Source organism: Meleagris gallopavo, chromosome 2, assembly GCF_000146605.3.
Source record: "Meleagris gallopavo isolate NT-WF06-2002-E0010 breed Aviagen turkey brand Nicholas breeding stock chromosome 2, Turkey_5.1, whole genome shotgun sequence".
Classification (NCBI taxonomy): domain Eukaryota; kingdom Metazoa; phylum Chordata; class Aves; order Galliformes; family Phasianidae; genus Meleagris; species Meleagris gallopavo.
Window position 1 is genome coordinate 14,788,488 of NC_015012.2, and position 5,872 is coordinate 14,794,359.

The following is a 5,872-nucleotide window of genomic DNA, read 5'->3' on the forward strand; positions in this document are numbered from 1 at the left end:
AAAAAGGAAAAGAAAACACAGAAGACTCTAAAGAAGATCTCAAGCTACCATGAAAATTTTGTTTTGTAATGGGCATAGGAGTGCCTTGTATCTATGTTGTTACTTGGAATCTAACCTACCTACCTATCTGTCAAGCAAGAATACTGGAGAAGATCAGGTTGCCTTAGTAACCTGAGTCCAGCTGTACAGACTTCAGAAGGACTGAATAATTTTGCTTTTCTGAAGTGTCAACCATCATTGTGCTACTGTAAATAACTTACACATAAAATAGGTATGTATTACTAAACTCCTCATAAATACTTTGAGCTCTTCTCATGCTATGGGTTAAAAAAGAGACAAACTGGGAAAGCTTTTTCCCTCTTTCTTACCATTTGTGATGCTCATAGCTATCATCTGTTAAAAAAACCCAGCACTTACTCATTGTTCTTTTTTTTGGGGGGAGGGGGGGGTTTGTTGGAGAAGAATGACTGACACCATTATCAGAGGTAAAACTTCTGCTTCAGCTGCACCATATGTGACCATTAATCTTGTTTAGAAACCTAATAGTTACCTAACATTTATTGGAATGTTCCAGTTTACAAGACTGTTTTAGTATCTTTTAAAGAGAAATGTAAGAGAAAGTACAGTGACAGCACTTATCCGCTATCACTGTTACTGTGAATAGTTTTTCTAATAGATACCAAATTTCAGACCTGAATTGTACATAACACACTATCAAATTGTAATAATTTGAATGTTCTAGAGAAAGGTATCTGATGATACCCAACAGAACAATTTGAATTTCATGAGAATATATTTCATTAATCCTTAATCATTTTCACCTTTGTGACACTGGAAACACTTCCAGGATTTGATTTACAAAATTATTACATCATTAATAAGAGAAAGATATTATTGACATACCAAAATTCAATTTAATTACTCCCTTGATTCTTCCAGAGGCAGAGAGAAGCTCGCAATTTTCTGACACTATGTTCCATTTTTAATATTGTGAAATAGAAAATGCCTCTGAGTAGGCCACAAATGTTGCATAATTGCTTTGATCTGAGCTACAAGCAGAGCTATAAAAATACGTTCTGGCTACCTTAAAAGTTTTGTATTTTCTTTTTCTGTATCATGTTATCCTCACTTGAAGCTTTTCTTGCTACTGTTTTTTTAGAAACATTATCACATGTGACAATATACAGTCATAGTCAAACTTTTTCTTTTTTAAATAGGGTGATCTATATCTTTAGGGAATATGGAAATTACCTAACTATTACCTCACCCAATCGGCAACTCCAGAATTTTTTTGTAAACAAGACAAAAACTCTAAAAGCTGTTTTCAGAGAAACATCAAGAAAAGAATGCCTTGTTAACTTATGTAATTGATAGATTGAACAAATATTAATGAAAAGCCAAAATTTACTTTGCCATGAGATCAATATAAGATAGAGGTGGAAAAGCTATTACAGCTGGGCCATCAAGGATTGGAGGATGAGAAAAAAAAAGTTTTCATTTTCTGAGTCATGCTGCTCAAAGCAGTATGTGCACCCGTGTTACATCACAGGTCCAACAGTCTGGTAGCTCAAGGTGCACCCTATCTGGATTAAGATTCCAACAGAAACAAAAGTTTAAAAGTCTTGTTTCACAGCTATGGTTCAGAGTTAGCACTTCTTGTCTTCCTTGCTCTTTTTACAGTTTTTCTAATTCTCCTAAATACCAAGGCATTTCTAAGTTTTCAAGACTGCTTGTGTGAAATCCCACTTCCTTTGAAGATAATACAAATTAGGCCATTGATGCTTGTCACCAAAAATTCCAGATATTCATTACAGAGAAAGATTGGATGAGATAAGCTGAACAAATTGAGATTTCTTTAATTAGTTCATTCCAGAAGCTTGCCCTGTGTTGTAATTGTGAGTAGCTGTCTTTATTTCTCCTGTGTACCATGAGCCTCCACGGCAAAATAATCACATCAAATGTTTAGACTGGTATGTTATCAGGGACAGGTTTTTTAATTCTCAGCTCCTGGAGATGGAAATCAAATGTGTTTTAATGTACTCTGAGGAATTGTGCGTCCTTTTTCTCAGTAACAGGTTATGTGCTTATTGATAGCTAGCAACTGCAAACACTTGGCCAGGAATATTTTCTATTATTTTGGAAAGTATGATGGAGTGGCTCGTATGCTTACTTAAGGTTTTGGTCATTGATTTAATGAAGTTTCTTCACTTTGTTCAAATCCTCACAAAAGTAGCATTAAGACTCACACTACATTCTCAGTGTCAAAAGGTCCCAAAGATGCCATATCCAGAACAGCAAAATCAATTTATATATATATATATATGTCTGTATGTATGTGTGTGTAGAGTTTAAATTCATCATTTGGGAAACACTGAGTGATAGCATACACAGGGATTATATGAATATCAGTCTCTGATTTGCATTTTCGAAAAAGAAGATACTGTGCCAGCAGAATGCCTATCCAATGTCAACACTGATCATATCAATGTCTGATCATACCAAGTTACTTGCGTAGCGAACTCAAAATAATAAATATTCCTTTTCTTTATGCACTATATAGTATGAGTGTGATACAACGTTAAATTTCAGGCATGAAGTACTGTAAATCTAGGGAAAGCCATCTGCACATTTCTGAACACAATATTAAATTACCCCTCCTTGCATATGGATTATTATGTAATTGTTAATTGCCTGTTCACATAATAAAAGACTCTTGCCTCATTCACTGCAAAAAAGCACCTGTTCTGATCAGAGTTCTTCAAGGAAGACTAACGTTTATAAAAATGTCCATTTATTTCAAAAATTGACTCAATATTTAAATTGTTTAAGGTTCGAAGTACAACCTCAATCTTACTTAATGCACTCTTCAAGCACTACACCGAAAAGAGAAGTATTCAATCCCTCCTGGAATCCGTATAATGCCAAATACCCTACTATCCATATCTCTCATAAACGTAACTAATATATTTTTATAACATCCTATGACCTCAGGACATCTTAGTCTATCCTCAAAGAGTATCCACTGTTCACTGCATTAAATCTGAGACAATTATAATTTGTTTGGTTTTGTTTTTGTTTTTTTTTCCAGAAAAATACATGCTTCAATCCCAATTTTGAGGACTCATCATGCTTTTAAATCAGAGCACAGATTCTCTGCTTAGCAAGAAAATGAAAAACAACTAAATACTGAATCCACTCTCATGAAATCATATAATTTCCCCTCTGTCGGTCCATACTAGATATTCCTAATTGCCCTCTTGTCTCTATTATGTTTGGAAATAGCTGCCAGGTTGATCTTTTCTATCACATTCCCTAGAATTGATGTTAGGCTGACCAGTCTGTAGTTTCCTCCTTCTTGAGGACAGCACTTCCTTTTTTTTTTTCCCCTTAATTCTCTGGAACCGCCCCCCCAAAGTCAGAACCTTTCAAAGATAATCAAGAGCAAATTCACACTAATGAGGGAGACACATGGATTAATCCCTTCAGTTGCCATATGCATGCAGTATATATCTTGTGTATTGTACAAGTGTGGTCAAGTGCAGTGAAAATGCGGAAGGCTGCTCTTATTGATAAAATCATGATGAAGCCATGGAGTACCCTGATTTATTCCTTGTCCTTTGCCATGAGGTCCTATCACCTCATTTAGAGGTGGGCCCACATTTTCCTGCTCTTTCTTTCAGTGCTGACAGGAGCTCTTCCTGTTGCCATCTATGTCCCCTGCTAGGCTAGACTTTGGTTTTCCTACCTCTTGCTCTGGATTCATGGACTGTGTTACTATATTCCTCCTGGACCACCTGGCCTTGCTTCCACATCTTGCACACTGCCTTTTATAAGGTCTGTGTTTGTCAGCAGCAAGCAGGTGCTACTCCAGACTTGTCACAGGAACCACCTCACTTGACGTGAAAGGAATTTGGCTTACTTCAGTGCTGCAAAAGTTTGGCATGTGTTTTGTAGCCTATGCAATTTACTAAAACCTATAGTAACACTTCATGATTACTCTATCCATTCTGCTCTTCCTAAAGAATGCAGACACAAGTCTAGAGGCATCTAGATGACACTGAGATTATATCATGATTTTTTCTCCATCCAACCATTCTCCTCCCATATATCATGGGAAAAAAAATCTTTCTCATTAGATTTGTTTGGCAGATTTTTGGAATGAAAAATAACCTGAGGAGCCAAGATAAAGCACAAAGTAAACGAATTAAGTTTACCAGACTGCATTCTACCACAAAACATCTGCATCTAGGATACATTTGTATCTCATATTTGTGATAGAACATAAAAAAAATGACTTATCTGGAAAGAAGTAAGCATTGTTGGCAACCTTGTACCAAAGATACCCCTTTACCATCATCAAAAGTACTATATTGAGTTATCTGATTCTATACATTGTGGTCCACAACACTACTGTACTAGTGAGACTTCATAGACTGATAAATGCTATTCTTATGCTAGTTTTTCAATATGCCTGATTTGTACTTGAAAAAACAGTTTACAGAACATTCCAGGTTCAGACATGAGCTACTACTAAAACAAATGTATAGACAGAGATTTTCCTTTGCTAGATATGAATTAAAATAATGATACATTTCACAGCTTTTAGTTACTTTTGAAAGAACTCAGGTCATAGAAAGCCAGAAGCACCGGCATAAAAGAAAAATAGAAACAATTTTTTTCTGTAGAAGATAGTAGAAGGCTGGTACCTTTAAAAACATGCTTTGTAGTATGGCCGATTACTTATATAATTGGAAAGGCAAACTCATAGGAATAAACACAAACCTTTGCTCAAATTTTCTGAAGTTCTCTGATACCCCATTTCATTTCTACCATGACAGCAAGTGTATGGAAGCACTCTAACACGAGTCTTTTCCTCATTTTTTCAAAAGTGGTCAAAGAGTAGAAAATTGGAACTCGCATGAAAATCATTACTGCAGCTTTTGCATAATTCATTTTTAAGCCTCATTTTTAAGCCTCTAGTTAGACATAATCTGAGCCCAAAGCACTTCAGATGATAGTTATTGCGTTATTTTAGAGTTTGTCCAAGAAGGTGCATCGTGCTGTAGACTAGAGAATGGGATCAAGACACAAATCTAAAATGCATGGCTAGACAGTCATGCCAACACACTGTTTCATCAGATACTCATTCAGAGAAATATATACAAATGAAAATAAAAGTGCCTAAAGAAATTCCATTATCATATAGATAAAAAAACATGTAACACTGATATCAGATGCGCTGATTTAAAAAGAAAACTCAGTAGTTTTCTTTAAACAGTTATTGTGGACCATCAAGGCTCCTACCTTTCTGCTTCGCTTTCAATTCTGCATAATTCTATTTTGATCAATAAGTCTAGATTAGAAAAAAAATTAGATTATATTGGCGAAATCAAGCACCTCACTTCTGACATATTTAAAGTCTTCCTTTCCAACACCAGATGGCTGGTGTATATTATGTAGTTTTATTGAGATGAAATTTAAAAGAACTAAAATACTCGGTATGCTTCTATTATCGAAATGCTCAATGTGTCACCTAAAGAAATCTACAAAAGGAGAGAATAAGGCTTGTCAACTGTTTCACAGTAATTACAGCTCTCATGAGATAATGCTAGAAAATTATAATATAGCTTAAAAGAATAAAATGTAAAATACTTTTTTCAATCAGAAAAAAAAAACAACCAAACCAGCAAACACTATTTGTAACATTTATGCAAGAAAGAGCTTATTTCAAATGGGTAACCATCAGTATATTAGACATGTAATCAACTATAATAAAAACAAATTCAGCCAGTGTTTAATACTGCACATTGTCCACAATTTATACTGTATATTTTAGCTATTTTTTTCCCCATATCCTTACAGATATTCACAA